The sequence below is a fragment of the Theropithecus gelada genome, chromosome 11 (genome assembly GCF_003255815.1).
Source record: "Theropithecus gelada isolate Dixy chromosome 11, Tgel_1.0, whole genome shotgun sequence".
NCBI classification, from domain to species: domain Eukaryota; kingdom Metazoa; phylum Chordata; class Mammalia; order Primates; family Cercopithecidae; genus Theropithecus; species Theropithecus gelada.
The window spans coordinates 82,319,421-82,340,136 of NC_037679.1; the positions used below are offsets into that span (position 1 = coordinate 82,319,421).

Genomic DNA, 20,716 nt, shown 5'->3' on the forward strand with positions numbered 1-20,716 from the left:
GGGTTTGTGCCTGAGACTCAGAAATACGAAATGGAAAGAAGCTTGGGAGGCCAGGGGCTCCTGCTGTCAGCTGGGGGTGGGAGGGGAGAGACTGCATCTCCCTGGGCCTTTCAATCTCTAGACCTGGCACTCCCTGAGACTCAAGACAGAGGCTCAGGCCTGCCCTCCACTCAGCCTTGGTTTCTCACTGTGCATCCAGAGGGATGGTGCATTAAAAAACACACTCATGGTTGTTTCTGGGCCACTGACCATGACTTGTGGGCAGCTGAGCAAGGCAGCAGCCCAGCCTCTGCTCTCTGCCAAAGCCAGGGAGTAGCCAGAGCCTGAGCTCCCAGCCAAGGCACAGAAGAAGCAAAACTCCTGCCTGTCCTGTTCCATGTACTAAGGGAAGAGCAGGTCAGGCTGAGCCTCAACAGCAAACAGAAAAGAGCCACCCTGGGGTGTTCTATAAACAGGAGACTAGCAGCCGTTGGGGACTCAAAGGCTGACCCAAGGAGTTTTTATCATATTTGGAATCGAAAGCTACCACAGGCAAAACATCGGTCTTTCCTATTTAGTGAAGAGAAGTCAATATTTGCAAAAGCATAATCAATAAATACAATCTACCCCACATTAATCAGATAAAGTCAGGTTTTTAGTGTTTTTTTAAGAGACATGGTCTCACTGTGTTACTTAGGCTGGAGTGAAATAGTGCGACTATGGCTTACTGCAGCCTCGAACTCCTGGGCTCAAGTGATCGTCCCACATCAGCCTCCCCAGTAGCTGGGACTATAGGCATGTGGCACCTCACCCAGTAAATTTTTTTTTTTTTTTTTTTTTTTTTTTTTTGTAGAGATGCAGTCTCACTATGTTGCCCAGGCTGGTCTTGAAATCCTGGTCTCCAGTGATCCTCCTCCCTCAGCCTCCCAAAGTGCTGGGATTATAGGTGTGAGCCACTGCACCCAACAACAGTCCGGTTTTTAGGGGAAAAAGGAAACAGCAATAAAGTCTCTGTACCCTCAAACTCCAAAGGCTAGGGTGGCCTGCAGGGCCCCAGCTCTGGGAAGTTGGGTGCTACTGCACAGGTGGACGGCTTTACCTGTGGGTCTGAGACGGTTCCACTGATGTCCCTGTCACAGGAGGAGAAATGGGTCCCTAGGCTCACAGAAGGGTGTCAAGGACCAGGACACACGTGCCAGCATTCTGCAGGGAGAAGCACAATGGGAGAGGAGGTGAGACACCTGGACTCTGATCGCTCCACACCAATCCAACTGGGAGACTCACAATGCCGATGGACCAAGAGGGTTGAACAGGGGACATCTGACTAAAGGTGTCTCCATTTTACAAAGGGACCCAGTCCAGGACCATTTAGGAGGCAAGTTCCTAACTCAGTATTGGCGACAGATACACCCCAACATTGCCCGGCACCCCTTCTACTTAGGGAAACTGCTCAGGGAGCGGGAACTGAGACTACCAGCACACACCATAAGCCATCTTATTTCAGAAGCCCCTTGGAGCTCTGTCTCAAACCTTGATTTTCACTCGTGAACTCCACTGGGATTGGAGGACTTCAGACCACAGAGGGGAGGCTGGAAAATGAGATAATGCAGGAAGAAGAGAGGGAGACATAGTCCGAGAGGATGGCATCCTGATGCCGGGGCAGGGGTGTGGTCATATTGTGGGGTGATGCAAATGGCTTCCAGCCTTCCAGCAAGCCCCCCCAGCTGGGCAGAGTGTGATCTGATTACACAGAGGCCAGAGACAAGCATTCAAAACAAAATGAAAAAAACTGGAGAAACGGACTTCCAAAGAGTCCCAGGTCCAACAGCCTCAGAGACAACAGTCTTCACAGGTACCACTGAAGCCACCACCCAACCCAGGGCTCCTACAGGGACCACAGACAAGGGGGGTAGCCCACCTTGCAGCTCAACACACATTCTTGTTTGCCTGACACACATACAAGCCTCCTGACCCTGGGCCTAGAGAGCAGGTAGCAGCCTACAGGGCTCTCCAATGACCATGACAGAGAGGCCGCTTGTCTGCTGGTTATGGAAGCTGGGAGTGTTTCAGGAACTGATGCCCAATTCCAGGGCAACCCTGCTTTAAGAGCTGAGGACAGGCATGGTGGGGGTCTCCTCAGACACCAGTCCATGCCCGCTAGGGGCAAGCATGTCCCAAACAAAGGGAAATGGAATGGTGGCTGGGGATGGCAAAGTCATCAACTGCCAAGTGAGTGGCCAGACAGTAAGAGTCAGAGGAGGAAGAGTGGAATTGGGGAGGTGTGAAGATAGCTAGCAATGCACAGTAGTGGGAGGTGTGGCTGCAGGGAGCGGGCGGCTCTTCACGCACCCAACCCCGCTACCGCCACTGCGTCCTGCATGCCCACCCCCGTGCAGGCTCCTGTGTGGGACTGAGGCTCCATCGCTGTCCTGCCCCAGCCCCTTGTCTTCATGGCTACATGTACACACCCACATACACCCTCGACCCCCAGAACAAATGAAACAACCCAGGCACCTACAGCAGGGTGGATGCAGGTCCCAGCCCTCCCAGTGGCCATGAGCAAGCTGGCCTTCCAGTCTCGCCTCTACAAGCCACCGTAGGCCACAGCTGAGGCCAGCAGCTCTGAAGTCTCCCCATGTTTGAGGTGAGGAAAGCTGTTGAGAGGGTTGAGGGTTTGCCGTGGTAACACACCCATCAATGGCGAGCCAGATTTGGTAGTCCAGCCCTGCTCCAGCCCACCACAATGCTTCTCGGCAGGTGAGAAGGGCAGTGGTGACTCACACCTCGCAGAATCAGATCCACAGGGGCTATGAGAAAAAAGCACTCTCGGAATGCAAAGAGAGGCACTGAAGGGAATTATGTTTCTGACTAAAAGTATTAAAAGTGAAAAAAGTGAATGCAGGGTCAGGCTAAGGAGCCAACCCAGTAGGCAGCTATTTGGGGAACAGACCTCTAGGGGCAGGGGGCTCAAAACATCCCTGGAAAGAAATTAAAATGTGCTGCTGGCTAACTCAGTTTTCCTCCAGTGACCCCTCACATAAATGGTAAACAGTGAACCTGACCACTGCCCTAAGGGGACATGGAAAGCCACAACAAAACATAATTCCTTGCTGGGGTTTGTTGTGTGTAATGTACGTTCCATACATGTGTAGTCACAGTCCTGGAGGGGAGCAGTGCATCCAAGACCAAATAATACATCGTGTTGCTATTTCCCAGGAACAAATGTCATTTCATTCCTTTAAGTTTTAAATCTAAATCTTCAATACACTTTTTTTTTTTTTTGAGATGGAGTCTCACTCTTGTCACCCAGGCTGGAGTGCAGTGGCGCGATCTCAGCTCACTGCAAGCTCCACCTCCCGGGTTCACACCATTCTCCTGCCTCAACCTCCCGAGTAGCTGGGACTACAGGTACCCACCACCATGCTCAGCTAATTCTTTTTGTATTTTTTAGCAGAGATGGGGTTTCACCATGTTAGCCAGGATGGTCTTTATCTCCTGACCTCGTGATCCGCCCACCTCGGCCTCCCAAAGTGCTGGGATTACAGGTGTGAGCCACTGTGCCTGGCCTAAATCTTCAATATACTTCTTGAATGATTTGGAAAACTGCAGGGGAAAGAAAAACAAAACAAAAATATACCTTAGGAGACAAGAACAACAGAAGTCAGAATCGCTTTCCTCAAAATTTTTCAGATCCCTGACTCTGTTTCAGTCCATGGAAGTGAATTAGCAAGTGAATCTGTTTCTCTATATGATTCCTATTAATAGAATATCAGTCTCTCCTCATCCCCACTAAATAAATGTCAAACAAACACTTAAAGAATACCAGTTTGATGGGGTGCCAGCTACTAGCCTGCCCAGACGTCCACACGTCTCAGGCTGGCCCTTGTGGAAAGTGTAAGTTCCAAATGAGTGGGTAGTGCTGCCGAAGTTAAACACTGCTGTCTCCAGCCTCCGTTGACATGGCGACCGTGAGGCAGGTGGCTAAAGAATGGGTAGAGAGAGACCCATACGTATGGTAGGTGGCACCACGGCAAACTGTCCAGAGTGCTGACAACAGACCATGGCCTTTGACTCCATCTGGAGGCATGGTTCCTAATTTTTTTCAATTTAGATATAATTTACACACCATAAAACCCGCCCTTTTAGCCAGGTGCCATGGCTCATGCTTGTAATCCCAGCACTTAGAGAGGCCAAGGCAGGAGGATCATTTGAGCTCAGGAGTTCAAGACAAGCCTGGGCAACATAGTGAGACCCCCCCCATCTTTAGAAAAATTCATAAATTAGCTGGGTCTGGTGGCACATGCCTGTAATTCCAGTTACTCAGGAGGCTGAGTTGGGAGGATAACTTGAGTCTGGGAGATCAAGGCCACAGTGAACTGTGATCACACCACTGCACTCCAGCCTGAGTGACGCAGCAAGACCATCTATAAACCCAACAAAACCCCACCCTTTCAAAGTATATAGGTCAATGGTTACTAGTCTACTTACAGTGTTGTACAACCATCACCACTATCTGATACCAGAACATTTTTATCACCCCAGAAAGAAAGCTTGTACCCGTAAGTAGTCACTTCCCATCCTCCCCTCCTCCCTGCCCCTGGCAACCACTAATCTTTCTGCCTCTATGGGTTTGCCTATTCTAGACACTTCACGTAAATGGAATCATATAATATGTATCCTTTTGTGTCTGGCATCCTTCATTTAGCATAATGTTTTTGAGGTTCACCAATGTTATAGCATGTGTTGGTACTTCATTTCTTTTTACGACGGAGTAACATTCTATTATATACACTATACCTTGTTTATCCATTCATCCATCAAAGGACATCTGGGTTGGTTCCACCTTTTGGTTATTGTGAATAAATGCTACTGTGAACACTGCTGTACAAATTTTTGTGTGAACATTTGTTTTCAATTATTTTGGGTATATACCTAGTTGTTCCTAATTTTTTAATAAGATAACATCACTTAATTTAAGACAAGGAATGCATCTGTATTTTGAAACCTTTCAAAACTCAAAAGGATAAAATGGGTAGAGGGTGAGAGTAAGTTTCTCTCTTGTCCCTGTTCCCCAGCACCCAGTTCCCTGCCCAGAGGCAAATTCCAGTTTCTGGCTAATCCTCCCAGAGACCGCCTATACATATACACCCTGCTTTATTTTAAAGACAGCTTGCATGGGAGGAACTTGGCAACTAGATCAGGCCGGAATCAGGCTGGAATCAGCCCAGTAACGCCAGGAAATGAGCACAGTCCAAGTGCCATCTCTCCCCTTTGTCCCAGTGTGCCCCTTGGAAAGCCATGTAGCCTAGAAGAGGCCACAGAAGTGGGTGGCAAGAGGAGTCCGGGAGGTAGATGGGTTCTGAAATGTGGCCCTCCATTTCACAGTTACGAGGCCTCACTCAAGCAACCTGCTTAACCTCTCTGGGACTTGGTTTCTCTATTTAAAAAAGAGAGTGGATACTGGTACCTAATTCATAGAATGTCTGAAGAGTCAATGAGCTAACAAAAGTAAGTGCTTAGCACCATGCCTGGCACACAGTAAGTGCTCGGTGTTTTGCTACTGCTGTGATTACTACTGCTGCTTCACCTCACTGAGCTGATCTTCAGCTTTCTCCTCAGGAAAATGAAGGGAGGCACCTCCCAGGCACAGTTATGGTGTAGACCCGAGATCCCTGCGTGAGGGACAGGAGTGCTACAGCCTCTGAGCAGCGGGGACTCAGGGAAAGTCAGGTGGCTGAGATGTGTCTCCAGCTCCCTGCGTGCTGCTCCAGGCCCTTCTGAGGCTAGGTCTCCATCCTCTCACCGGCCCACCTCCCTGTGTTCTCCCAAGAACAGCTCTGAAGCTTCCACAGGCCGAGAGGAGGAGCTGGCATCATGGACCCCATGCCTTGGACAGGCTGGCTGGCTGGATTTCTTATTTCATGACCCTACTCCGCCTCCCTTCCAGCTTCTTCAACAAACACTCTACTCCAGAGCTGAGCTTCTCTTTCAGAAGCCCAGATTACTGGAGGCAGCAGGGAAACCCTCAGAGACCTTCAAAGTGGAGAGACCTCCAGTGAAGGCGGAAGCATTTGCAGGGCCATTAAAAGGCTGTTAGGAGTGATTTTTCTCTCTGCTGGCAAGTGGCAAAAGCAGAGCCCAAAGAACCAAACCCAGACCTGGGAAAGCAGAGCAAGGGAAGAGAAACGGAACAAGACTTGCTTAATTGTGCAGAAGTTGATGGAGGGAAAAAACCCAACACACGCGCACACACATACACACACACACACACGCGCATAACAAAGAGGACAAATTCTTAGCCTGCAGCAGTTGGTAGCATTATGTAAAATCCCAAGCCCACAAAAATATCATTTGGATGATAAAAAGTTAAATTTAGCTAAGTACAGAGTGACTAATACTATGAGGGAGAGGCAGCACCCCCAGTTGCCTGGAGCTGATACAGCTGGCTTTTAGAAACTTTTGACAAGTAACCAGGGCCTTGTGCAGTGCAAAATAACAGATTATGTAATAGGAGGCACCACCATCAGCAATACAAAACACAGCACAAGCGTGCAGCCTTCTCCAAGGGAGGGAACAGTTGGGATCTGGCTTGAGTGGCTCCAGTAGGACCTTGCTTGGGCCATGGGAACCTGGATATTCCAGGGGCATCCAGCAGCACAGCCAGGCTTTGGAAGGGTTTGTGTGAGTGGGTCTGCAAAGATCTTTTCCCAGGGTGGTTGTCAAGGACTGTTACTTTGATGGCTTTCAATGAGCCATGCCCTCGTGGAGTCCCCTCCCTTTTAATCTAGCCTGGCCTTGTGGCCTGTTTTAACCAACAGTATGCGGTGGAAGTAACACTGTGCCAGATTTGTACCTCTAAGCTTAGGGAGGCCTGGCTAAGAATTGAAAGCAGGATGCAAACAGGTATTTGTGCACCAATGTTCACAGCAGCAATGTTCACAATAGCCAAAAGGTGGGCACAATCCAGGCATCCACAAACAGATGAACAGATAAAAAATGTAGTCTATCCACACAATGGAATGTTAGCCTTAAAAAAGACGGACATTCTGGCCAGGAGTGGTGGTTCACATGTGTAGTCCCAGTGCTTCGGGAGGCCAAGGTAAGAGGATCACTTAAGGGCAGGAGTCCAAGACCAGCCTGGGCAACATAGAGAAAGCCCATCTCTACAAAAAATACAAAATTTAACCAGGTGCAGTGGCACACTACCGCGTCTCAGCTACTCAGGAGGCTGAAGCAGGATAATTCATTGAGCCCAAGAGGTTGAGGCTGCAGTGAGCCATGATGATGCCACTGCACTCTAGCCTGGTGACAGGGCAAGACCTTGTTTTAAAAAAAAAAAAAAAGGCAGGGGGAGGGGTGAGGAGAATGAAGTGGTGGTGGTGGCCTGGATGCTTCTGCATTTGAACTCTAGGGAAGCTGAAGCCAGGTAAGAAGCCAACCACCTGTACCTCACCCAAGGGGTGATGAGGAGGGGAACAGATGTCCCAGTCAGCAGCCCTAGCAGATACAGCCAACACCAGTACCACCTTACCAGCCACAGGAGCGCAGGTGGGTCCTCCACCTCAAGTAGTCAAGTTGTTCCAGCTGACACCAGTGGCGCAGGGATGAGCTAAGCTTACCACTGGGCCCTGCCCAAATTGCCACATTGTGAGCAAATAAATAAAATGGCTAGTGTTTTGCATCACTATGTTTAGACGCACTCTGTTAAGCAGCAATAGGGAACTGACGGTGGCCAAGCTCTCTAGCGGGTTTGCAGGAATTTCTATTCCTATCATAAGACTCATGAAGACCTTTTGCATCCTCACATATGAGAGTCGCTGAGAGATACTAGTGCTTAAATGAGTCTTAGGAAGAGTAGTCTTCCACTCCCAATATCCCAATGGAGTGAATGCTGAAATGAAGCTGGTGCTGAGTTTCAAAGAGCTGTTGTGAGGCTGGGGAATTTCTCCAATGATCCTATGGAGTAAGCAGGCCATCAGATGATCAACTCAAGCTGTCACTTAATTACATGACTCTCCATCTCTCTGTGCAGAGCAGGGGTTTGCACATTGTGGACAGAGATATGGATGGGATTCCCTGAGAGAAGTGAAGTGATCATTGGCATGGGATTGAGACCAGAGTTCTGGCTGCTGACTCTGGGTGAGTCAGCTCTGCTCACTGGGCCTCTGTTTCCTCATCTGTAGTGTAAGGAGGCTGGCTGGGCGTGGTGATCTCTGAAAGGGCGCTCTCAGTTCGGCTCCAACATTCTACAATCCTATGATTTGGACAGAAGGAAATGCTGGCCTATAATCCAAAGCCCTGCACCAAGTCCAGTGACTTGCATCTAGGTTTACAAGGCAGACACATGTGCTCACTGGGCTCCTCACATGTGTGCTCCTGGAGCCCTGCTCTGCTCTCTGTGTCCTTCATGGATTTGTTCATTCATTGTTCAATATCTCACTGTGGCAGACTCTGGCTTGGTCCAATTTCCTCTTCCTAAATCACATGTTTAGCCCCCTGGACTCTAGGTGAGGCTATGGGACTAGTTATATGAGTAGGGGAGGTCCACCACTTCAAAGCCTGGCCCCCAGAATGCCCCACGCAATCTCCTATGCTCCCTCTTTCTCTGCTTACCAGTCAGCTGACTGCACAGATTCACTGGAGAACTCCAGGGGAGCCCCAAGGGATGGGAGAGCCACAGTATGAAAGGATCCTGGGTCCCCAATTCACCACATGGAGGTCACTCATAGAGCATGAAATTCATCTAAGACAAGAGTGGGGATAAGCCTTTATTGTGATAAGCCACTGAGACTAGAGGATTGTCTAGCAGTTAGCATTACTTAACTAATACATTCACCAAATTGATACTAAGTGTCAGATATGTAGGAGATACATAAGAGAATTAGGCTGAGTCTAATTTTAGCCTTCTTAGAACTACCAGTCTAGGTGATTGTTCAGGGAGATTGGATACAGACCAGTTCTGTACTCTGCAATCATGATGGGAACCTGTTAAAGCTCTATTCATACTGCCTGCTTCCAAAAACCTTACAACATAGACTCATCACATTTTCCCACCAAACATGAGATGAGCAAAGAAAGAAAGCAACCAAATAGGAGGGAGAAAATCTCTATCAAGGTTCCAAATTGAGAACAATCTAAAAGCAAATAAGTAAAAATCTTACCTGTGTGCTTCCTGGTAGGCAAAGCAAAGAGGGAAATATGCTGGGTCACAAAGCTCTTCCCAATAGTGGAAAACATATTAGTTCACGATGCGAAACAAACGTTGTGCTTGGGAAGAGCTCTGAGGGGAATGTCCACGGGGCCAGTGTGTGAGGCAATTTGTGCCTGGGCAGGAGGCAGCAAGAGGAAACCAAGCTAGCCTGGAAAGCTGTCAGCCTCCAGGGTGTAGGGACAGCTTTGTAGCCCCGCCTGCGGCCTGACTGGCTCTTAATGGAGAGCTCCTCAGAGTAATTCTTCATCCTCGTTAATGTCAATATGGCAGCACCATGATAATGACGGAAAATATTTACATACCATACCACTGATGGGTTGTTTAGACCATCTGGCTACTGGATGCGGTAAGTATTGTCGAACACATGGCCCTTCCGCAAATGCTGTGCCTTAGTGCTGATGGAGGCCAGGCTGCAGGGATGTGAAACAGTGTCACTCAGCTGTGTCCCTGTGGCCTGTGCCCATGCTGTCAGCTTCAGTCACCTCCAGGTCAGGGGCAGAGATCTCCAGCTCCCACTCCCAGATCTATCTGGGCTCAGCAATGATGACAATAGTCTAACTATTCCCTTTATCAAGGGCCTCTTCAGGACTCAAGTGCTCCAACAAGACTTAACGCAGCAAGACAGCTCTGATTCTGTGGCCACCTGGGGGATTTCTCCAGTGATCTCCTGGGACCGCTGAGAATTCTCAGAGGAAAATTCAGCACAGTTCATTTGTGTTTGAAGCAGCTTCTGCCTAAGCTTTGGCACACTCGGGAGGTAGGGACAAGGATTAGGTAGCACAACTAAAGGTTGTGCTCTATCTAGAAGGATAGAGGATGGTGATCATAATCGCACCTAAATGAGAATGTCTTCGTTCTATCCATGTGGCTCCATGAGCACTAATACCCGGCTGAATACAGAGGTTTTTTTCTGGGTCGGTGTTAAATATTTCTTTTTTCTTTTTTTTTTTTTTTTTGAGTTTGGGGTGTTGGGTGGCTTGTTTTATTATTATTTTCTTACTTTTAGTAAGCGAGAAAAAGTTCTGTTGGGAGCCCGTTCAAAAGTAGCAATTTTCTTAATGGGAAGCATACGCTTGCCACCCACGTGAGGAGGCTGTGTCAGCTCAGCAACCATGCTGCCCTGTGAATATGGTGAAGTCATGTTACCTACTTGACAACCGGTGAGTCAAAGGGAAACTCATCACAGGTGTCTACATGGCCTGCCGGGGTTTTGCTGCACAGCTGACAAGGGCCTTCTGAGGGCACACCTGCAGCAAAGGCCTGGCTTTGGTTTTGTCAAATATGAACCCGCAGATTTAAGGTCACCTAATAACTAACATCCTCTAAGATTTAAAATGTCCCAACCAGAGCATTCAGGACCTGAGTTCACGGACTGGGTTCAAGAGCCAGTTCTGACTCCAACTGGCTGTGAGCTTGGACAGCCCCTCACCTCCTGGAATCTGTGTTTTGGCTGTGAAAGGAGGGGTAAGACAACAGGGGTCTAAGCAGCATCCTGGTCTAATAGTCACAGGTTGGCTGGCAGGCACTGGCTCGGGGCAGCAGCCTCCTTGTGGTCAAGAGTGCAATAGGGGTTCCCTGGTCTTCTATAGGACTAGTGCCTCTCTCTCTGCAAGTAGAGTGATGACCACAGACCTCTCATATGGAGAGTGGATTATGGAAGAGTCAGAGCCCTCAGTCAGATGTAGCATAAAGCTAATTCACTGTTAGTCACACCCTGGCCAGTGAGAGTGAGTTCACATCCACACCCTCTAAAGGCACTGAGATTTAGTGGCACGTGTTTACTGAAAGTAATTACAGTCTGGGATGATGACCTTTGCTGGTACAACACCTAGCACCTTAGTGAGGCAGGATGGCTGTGCAGAGGCCACGCAATACCTCTGCAAAGCTCCTCCCTGCCGGTCAGACCCCACAGCCCCAGCAGAGACAACCTCTTTGAGCACCTACTCTGAGCCACCATGTCATTCTAAACAAACATCTGCTCTGCTCACCTGCTCTTTTTGCAAAAGTTATCTGAGCCCCTGGGGAAATTGGAAAATCATAACGAAGACCACACCCAGATCACTGGGTGCTTCACTTGAACCAGCCTCCAAAACATCCGGCAGCAGGCCAGGGACACATTTCTTGTTTAAAAACAGAGAAATGAGACAGCCCCAGGTCTCCCAAGTTAGAGAACAGAATCTTTTCTCAGAACACACAGCTTCTCCAGGCCCAGCCCAGGCTCCTTCTCTGGGGAGCTGACTCTGGCTCCAGCCCTCAGAGGCCTCTCTGCTGACTCCCAAACCCCAGTGAGCAGGTCAGCGCCAGGCCTGGCCAAGCTCTCACCAGTTCAAGGAGAAATGAGAACATGGCTAACGGGCCAAGCTGTTCAAAGAGCTACAATTAGGCGGGGCATGGTGGCTCACACCTGCGATCTCAACACTTTACGAGGCTGAGATAGAAGGATCTCTCAAACCCAGGAGTTTGAGGCTGCAGTAGGACATGATCATGCCCTCCAGCCTGGGCAACAGAACAAGACCATGTGTCAAAACAAAAGAACAAAAATCAAAAAGCTCCACTTAGTTTCTTTATTCTTAGATCTTTCCTACTTCTCAGTGTTCCTTTTGTTCATGAGATGATAGCTACAGTGAATCATACCTTTTTTGTGTTTGTGGTTAAATACGCATAAAATAACAATTACCATATTAACTTTTTTATTTTTATTTATTTATTTTTGAGACAGGGTCTCACTCTGTCTCCCAGGCTGGAGTGCAGGGGCATGATTACCGGTCACTGCAACCTTGAATTCCTGGCTCAAACAAACCTCCTGCCTCAGCCTCCTGAGTAGGTGGGACTACAGGCACGCACCACTACATCTGACTTTAACAAATTTTTTTTTTTTTTGTAGAGAAAAGGTCTATGTCGTCCAGGGTGGTCTCTAACTCCTGGCCTCAAGCAATCCTCCCACCTCTGCCTCCTGAGTCACTGAGATTACAGGCTTGGACTACCATGCCCAGCCCATGTCAACCTTCCATTTGTTTGTTTTTGAAACAGGGTTTTGCTCTGTCACCCAGGCTGGAGTGTAGTGGCATGATCTTGGCTCACTGCAACCTCTGCCTCCCAGGCTCAAGTGATTCTCCCACCTCAGCCTCACAAGTATCATAGTTGGGACTACAGGCACATGCCACCATGCCCAGCTAACATGTCAACCATTTTTAAGTGTACAGTTCAATGGTTTGAAGGACATTCACAATGTTGCACAATCAGCACTGCCATCTACCTCCAGAACTTCTTCATCTTCCCAAACTGAACTCTGTACCTATCAAATACTAACTCTCCATTCCTCCTGCCCCCAGCTCCCTGGGGAACCTCTTTAGAGATGAAGTCAATTGGCCTGGCACGGTGGCTCACACCTGTAATCCCAGCACTTTAGGAGGCTGAGGCGGGCAGATCATCTGAGGTCGGGAGTTTGAGACCAGCCTGGCCAACATGGTGAAACCCGGTCTCTACTAAAAATACAAAAATTAGCCAGGCGTGATGGCTCATGCCTGTAATCTCAACTACTCAGGAGGCAGAGGCAGAAGAATCGCTTGAACCTGGGAGGCAGAGGCTGCAGTGAGCCAAGATCATATCATTGCACTCCAACCTGGGCGACAGAGCAAGATTCCGTCTCCAAAAAAAAAAAAAAAAAAAGACAGAAATGACATCAACTTACAGATCTGGGAAATCCAAGTCACAAGCCTGTTGACAGGACTCCTGGTCACATCTGAGCTCCCCCAAAAACATAACCTCCCTGAAGGTAAGCTTCTGGTGTTTCTTAGATACTTGGTGATAAACAAGTTGACAGAGGAGGGGCAAGGCAGCTGCTGCCCCCACCCTTTACCAGGAACGAACCTTCCAGACCACAACCTGACTACAGGAATCCAAAAACCCAAGAGCCCTTCAGTGATGTGCAAGTTGGCAGCTAATGGGAATGAACAGTCTTAACTGGCTATGCCAGGAACTACCCTACAGCCTGCCCTTTGCGGTAGAAAAGGCTCTCACACAGAAGGAGTTTTCTCCAGATTTTTATTTTACTTAAAAGCTCTTCCTTGCCTGGGGTTTTGAGGTTGAAAACCACTGCCTCACAGTCACACATTGTAAGTGGGAGTGTAAATTGGTACTACCTTTATGGAGAGCAATTTAGCAATTGCTAACAAAAATAAAAGAAAAACACTCCTTGACCCAGCAATACTACTTCTGGAAATTTATTCTACAGACATGAGAGTATATTTGCATGAAAACCTACTTATCGAGATGCTTGCTACAGCACTGTTTGCTTCCCACCTTCTGCTATTACAATCTAAAACCCCATCAACAGGGACCTGGTTTAACACATGATGGTCCATCCATGAGCAGAATACTAAGCCCACCATTACAAGAACTGAGCAACACTAAATGAGCCAACAGAGAACCATTTGCAGGATTTATGTATTGCAAAGTCAAAAAAAAAGATGCACAACAATAAGCAGTCATTTGTGTTTAGCTTTATTTTTAAGTAATATAGGCCAGGCAAGGTTGATCACGCCTATAATCCCAACACTCTAGGAGGCCGAGGTGAGAGGACTGCTTGAAGCCAGGAGTTTGAGACCAGCCTGGGCAACATAGCAAGACTCCATGTCCACAAAAGTAAAAAAATTAACCAGGTGCAGCAGCACATGACAATAGTCCCAGCTACTCAAGAGGCTGAGGCGGGAGGACTGCTTGAGCCCGGGAGTTCGAGGCTGCAGTGAGCTATGATCACATCACTGCTCTCTACCTTGGGTAACAGAGCAAACCCTCTCTCTAAAGAAAAAAAAATTAAATTAAATTTTTAGGCCGGGAGCGTTGGCTCCTGCCTATAATCCCAGCACTTTGGGAGGCCGAGACAGGCAGATCACTTGAGGCCAGGAGTGGGATACCAGTCTAGCCAACATGGCAAAACCCTGGCTCTACTAAAAAATACAAAAATTAGCCAGGTGTGGGGGATGCATTCCTGTAATCTCAGCTACTTGGGAGGCTGAGGCACAAGAATCGCTTGAATCCAGGAGGCAGAGGTTGTAGTGAGTGGAGATCGCACCACCGCACTCTACCCTGGGCAACAGAGCAAGATTCTGCCTCAAAAAAAAAAAAAAAATTAAATTTAAAATTTAAAAAGTGGCTGGGCACGGTGGCTCACAACTGTAATCCCATCACTTTGGGAGGCCAAGGTGGGTGGATCACCTGAGGTCAGGAGTTCAAGACCAGCCTGGCCAATGTGGCAAAACCCCATCTCTACTAAAAATACAAAAAATTGGCCTGGTGCGGTGCCTCACGCCTGTAATCCCAGCACTTTGGGAGGCCAAATCAGGCGGATCATGAGGTCAGGAGATTGAGACCATCCTGGCTAACACGGTGAAACTCCAACTCTACTAAAAATACAAAAAATTAGCCGGGCGTGGTGGCGGGTGCCTGTAACCCCAGCTACTCGGGAGGCTGAGGCAGGAGAATTGCTTGGACCCGGGAGACGGAGGTTGCAGTGAGTCCAAGATTGTGCCACTGCACTCCAGCCTGGGCGACAGAGGGAGACTCTGTCTCAAAAAAATAATAATAATAAAATAAAATAATAAAATAAAATAAAAATAAAAATACAAAAAATTAGCCAGGCATGGTGGTGTGCACCTGTAATTTCAGCTACTTGGGAGACTGAGGCAGGAGAATCGCTTGAACCCAGGAAACAGAAGCTGCAGTGAGCCAAGATCACACCACTGCACTCCAACCTGAGCAACGGAGCAAGACTCCGTCTCAGAAAAAAAAAAATTTTAAAAGTAATATACATTAATATATAGAGAGAATCTCTCTGAAAGAGGACACACACACAAAACTAGCAACCATTGCTGTCTCTGGGAAGGAAAACTAAGATATTGAAGACAGGGGCGGCAAGAAGTCTTATGTTTGCCTGTAGCTGCTTTTCATTTTGGTACCAAGTATAATGCATTACTTACTTACACAAATAATATTTAATATATACATGATCTTTATATTTTATTACTTAACTGTAATCTATGAGTTTGTAAGTTCCATAAGGAATGTATCTAATTTATCTTCAGAATCTTGCTAATGTCTGGTACAATGTCATGCATAGCCTTTTCAGTGTTTTGTTAAAAAAAATTTTTTTTTTGAGACAGAGTCTCGCTCTGTAGTCCAGGCTAGAGCACAGTGGTGAGATCACAGCTCACTGCAGCCTCGACCTCTTGGGCTCCCTTGATCCTCCTGCTTCAGCCTCCCAAGTAGCTGGGACTACAGGCATGTGTCACCACGCCCCGCTAATTTTTGTATTTTTTTGTAGAGATGAGGTCTTGCCATGTTGTCCAGGTTGATCTCAAACTCCTGGGCTCAAGGAATCTGCCCACCTCAACCTCGCAAATGTTAAATGTTTTTTAATAAGTGAAAGAATGAATGAGTAAATGATTCTAAAGCACTCAAAAAACAACGTTCTTTGAATCCTAGAAAATTGTGAGTCTTGAATTGTTAGAGAAGGAAGAAATTAGGTAGAAACAAAAACAAATCAATAATTGATATCTGGGTACAAAAAGCAGACTCAGTCATATCCAAGTCATATTAAATGATGGTTCATTTAAGTTGATGTTACAGATTTAACAGGAGTTTTTAAAATTTCAATTCTAATAACTATTTTATGTTTTAAAATGCCAATATTTAATATTTCTTTTGGAATAGCAGAATGCAAAGAAAATGTATGGTCCAGGCCAGGTGTGGTGGCTCACGCCTGTAATCCCAGCACTTTGGGAGGCCGAGGCAGGCGGATCACGAGGTCAGGAGTTCGAGACCAGCCTGACCAACATGGTGAAACCCCATCTCTATTAAAAATACAAAAATTAGCTGGGCGCGGTGGTGTGTGCCTGTAATCCCAGCTACTCAGGAGGCTTAGGCAGGAGAATCGCTCGAACTTGGGAGGCAGAGGTTGCAGTGAGCCAAGATCACGCCACTGCACTCCAGCCTGGGTGACAGAGTAAGACTCCAACTCAAAAAAAAAAAAAAAAAAAAAAGGAAAGAAAGAAAATGTACGGTCCAAAACAATTTTAAAATCCATTCTTTAAAACCACATTAGGGGCCAGGCGCGGTGGCTCACGCCTATAATCCCAACACTTTGGGAGGCCGAGGCAGGCAGCTCATCAGGTTAGGAGTTCAAGACCAGCCTGACCAACATAGTGAAACCTCATCTCTACTAAAAATACGAAAAAATTAGCCGGGCGTGGTGGTGCGCACCTATAACCCCAGCTCTCAGGAGGCTGAGGCAGGAAAATCGCTTGAACCTGGGAGGCCGAGGTTGCAGTGAGCCAAGATTGCACCACTGTACTCCAGCCTAGGCGACAGAGCAAGACGCCGTCTCAAAAAAAAAAAAAAAGTAGGGTCCTGTGACCCTCATATCCCTAAAGAATCAGAAAGAAGATCTAAAAACCAAGCAGACCCTTCAGTGAGTTGAATAGAACTGCAAAGGGTTCTTCAGGGATTGATGCATATCCTTGGGTAAGCTTGGGAACTCTTGCCTTACTAACCTGTCACTCTTGCCCTACTATTCTCCACAATCCAGTCTGGCAAGCAGGCTGCCTACAACCCCCACCATTTAGAAGAGGGCCAACTTGCAGATCAGACCACGAAGCTTCAGGAAAAAAGCTGTCACAAAGCCAGAGGGCTTCTGTCCTAGGAGAACTGCACTGACCCCTCTGGTGGTCATGCAAACCACTATGGTTAAAATAAGGCAGAAAATTAAAAGTAGCAAAACCACACTGAGGAGAGAAAAGAAACAGAACTAGGGAGGAGGGAGGATGACTTAGGAAGTATGGCCAGCATGATGGGTTCAGCCTGAAGGACATCTGGCAGACACACATCCATCCGCCCCTTCCGTGGCCTCCGAGAACAGCCTGGTTCATGATATTGGAACTTAAGCTTCATCGTGGTAGCCTCAGTCAGCTAAATGATTCAGCAATCCCTCAAAGACTGAATTATCTCTAGGGTTCTCTGTTGATTGAAAGAGAGGCAAGAATTGCCTTTGAGAAAGATCAGGATAATGACTGGGGAAATGTGATGAAGCTTGCATGAATGACGGCAGTGATGAAGCAGTGTCTATTCTCTGGTTTCCAGCAGGAGCGAAAGATTTACTTCCAACAACCAGGCTCTGTTCATTGGGGTCTCGTCCAAACACTGCCCTCACTCCCACTCAACACGGTGGTCTGGGGGATGCCAGGGCAAGGGACCACAAAGCTACAGGGAATTTCTGAGAGCCTTGCCCTTGGAGAATGTACGAATGGTTCATCCCTCCTCAAGTTACATCCATCATCCAGGATGAGTTTGAAATAATGGACTTCCAGGCTCTGTGATAACGATTTAATGGTGCAAAAATATGTTCAAAACATTCTGGAAGAGTCCTCAGAATAACCCCAATGAGAGATGCTGAACATCCTGCATCACACCACTTACACCGCTGCCCTCCATTTCCTGCGAGTCCAGGTCACAGGGGGCCCAGGAGGCGCCGGCAGCCGCCTCAACTGTCCGGGTGTTACTCTTGTTTCTAACCAGAAAATAAGGTCACTGGCTTGTTGACGCCCAAGCACACAGGTTTCAGAGGTGCTCCTTCCCATCAAATTCACCAATGGTTTCCACTGACGCATAGAAAAACAATGGTGTTTGCCTACTTATTTTGCAACAGGCTGCCATACTGTCTTATTCTAATTAATTTTCAGTTTGTCTACTTCGAAACCCTAAGACAACAGTTGTATCCATTCAAAACATTCATTTTGCAACCTCTTATCTGAGAGTTAGGTCCTGCCTCTTTTTCCTAGCCTGTTGCATTGGCTTGAATCTAGAATAACGATCAGTACTAATGAGAGAGAAGGCATGCTTGTCTTGCAACCGACATTAAAAGGCATGTGTCTTAGAGCAGTAGTGCTTTCTAGATGTTATTTGTCCCTAGAATGCTTTTTTGATGCAATACCCAGGAGCATTCTGTGTTCCTCAAACATACTTTGGAAAATGCTACTAAAGCGTTTGACTATTAAGGATAAAATGGCTGAGTGTGGTTGCTCATGCCTATAATCCTACCACTTTGGGAGGCCGAGGGGGATCACTTAAAGTCAGGCATTCAAGACGAGCCTGGTAAACATGGCAAAACCCCATCTCTACAAAAAAAAAAAAAAAAAAAAAAAAAAAAATATCTGGCTGGCACCTATAGTCCCAGCTACTTAGGAGGCTGAGGTGGGAGAATCACTTGAGCACAGGAGGTAGAGGTTGCAGTGAGCTAAATCATGCCACTGCACTCCAGCCTGGGTGACAGAGCAAGACCCTGTCTCAAGTAAAAAAAAAAAAAAAAGGCAGGAGGGGCGGGTGCAGTGGCTCATGTAATCCCAGCACTTTGGGAGGCTGAGGCGGACCACAAGGTCAGAAGATCGAGACCATCTTGGCTAACATGGTGAAACCCCATCTCTACTAAAAATACAAAAAATTAGTCGGGCGTGGTGGCACGCGTCTGTAGTCCCAGCTACTTGGGAGGCAGGAGAATTGCGTGAACCCAGAGGCAGAGGTTGCAGTGAGCCAAGATCGCACCATTGCACTCCAGCCTGGGCAACAGAGCAAGACTCCATCTCAAAAACAAAATAAAACAAAACAAAACAAAAAACGGATAAAGTAGCTGCTGATGGGAGATATTCCTTATCATGCTGAAATCTCTGCCTATCCCTCAGTCTCTACATTTTTAAGAGTAATGAGGCTGAGGCCAGTGGCTCACGCCTGTAATCCCAGCAGTTGGGAGGCCAAGGTGGGCGTATCACCTGAGGTCATGAATTCAAGATTAGTCTGGCCAACATGATGAAATCCCGTCTTTACTAAAAATATAAAAATCAGCCAGGTGTGGTGGTAAGCACCTGTAATTCCAGCTACTCAGGAGGCTGAGGCAGGAGAATTGCTTGAACCCGGGAGGCAGAGACTGCAGTGAGCCAAGATCACTGCCATTGCACTCCAGCCTGGGGAACAAAAGCGAAACTCCATCAAAAAAAAAAAAAAATGGACTAATGAGGCTGGGCATGGTGGCGCACAGTTGTAGTCCCAGCTACTTGGGAGGCTGAGGGAGGAGAATCCCTTAAGCCCACAAGTTAAAGGCCAGCCCAGGCAACATGGGAGTCCTCTCTCTAAAAAAATTAAAAAGTAATGGATAGTGAACTTTATCAGATGCTTTTCTGGCATCAACTGAAAGCATATTAGTTGTTTTATTTGTATTTTTTTCCTTTTTTCTTTTAGTAGATCTCCTAACATTTAATCTCTGTTTTTGAGGCTGGCCCACAACTCAGCATAATGAGCCCTGTGCTGGGTACTTGTACTGGGGAAACACAGAGACACAGAAAAATGCATAGAGTTCTTGCCTACAGAAGGAAGAGAGGGCAGAGGAAGATGGGGAAAACAACACACACATGCACATGCACACTCCTGCAATACCATCTGAACAGCAGGCTAGTACTTGTGAATTTTGTTTTTCGTGTGTTTTTTTTGAGATGAGGTTTTGCTCTGTTGCCCAAGCTGGAGTGCAGTGGTACGATCATAGCTCACTGCAGCCTCAAATTCTTGGGCTCAAGCGATCCTCCTGCTTTGGCCTCCCAAAGTGCTGGGACTACAGGTACACACCCAGCTAATTTTTGAAATTTTTTGCAGAGATGGGGTCTCAGTAAGTCGCCCAGGCTAGTAGTACTTGTGAATCAATGTGTCACACACAGGGCATAGTGAGGACCCCAGGGAACCACACATGAATCATGCTAATCCCACAGGGCTTCCAGGAGGTGGCACAGAGCATTTGGGGACAGGCTGGAAATGAGGGCCTATGGATTTCAGTCCTACCTTGTGTGGGACGGAAGGGCACACTTTCCTGGCCCACACTTATCTCAGCAGTAAAACAGTAGAAATAATTATAGATGGAAAAGACCATTGGAAACACCCAGCTCTGCCTCCTTCATTTGAAAACAGAAGCTAAGGTTGGGGGCAGGGCTCATTTGCCCAACATCACTGAGCCATCCCTATGTCCTTCTTGGCTCCAAGGGGAAGGGGAAGAGAAATAAAAGAGCTTTGAGATGCTGGGCAGAAAGGAAGATGAGAACAGCTTTCCCTGTAATAGATGTAATTGCTTCTACCTGAAAAACTGGCTAAGTCAGGAGGTGACCAGGGTGCTAGGTTTAGGGTGTAGAGGCCAGAAATAGGAGATGCTTGGACAGGAAAAGGAGATGATCCTGGTGCTGTCCCCCACCCCACCCGCACATGCCTAGCTCACCAGAGACATCCCCACCTTCTAGTCTACATCAATACACCTGAGCAGACGTGTGAGGATGGCTTTCATTCATTCATTCATTCATTCATTTATTCATTCAACAAATATGGAGATTATACTGGGTTGAAGAATGTCCTCCCAAAACTCGTATCATTGTCAGAAACTCAGAATGTGACTTTACTTGGAAACAGGGTCACTGCAGATGTCATTAGTTAAGGTGAGGTCAC

The 20,716-nt window shown here is 47.3% G+C and overlaps 1 protein-coding gene across 1 annotated transcript in view; it reads right to left on the reverse strand.

Moving 5' to 3' along the window:
- PITPNM2 (phosphatidylinositol transfer protein membrane associated 2) overlaps positions 1–20,716 on the reverse strand; it is a 166,606-nt gene that overhangs the window by 126,467 nt on the left and 19,423 nt on the right. The window contains exon 2 of the mRNA XM_025401014.1: positions 1,079–1,182. The gene's annotated coding sequence lies outside the window, so the exon portion shown is untranslated. The remainder of the gene's footprint in view (positions 1–1,078; positions 1,183–20,716) is intronic.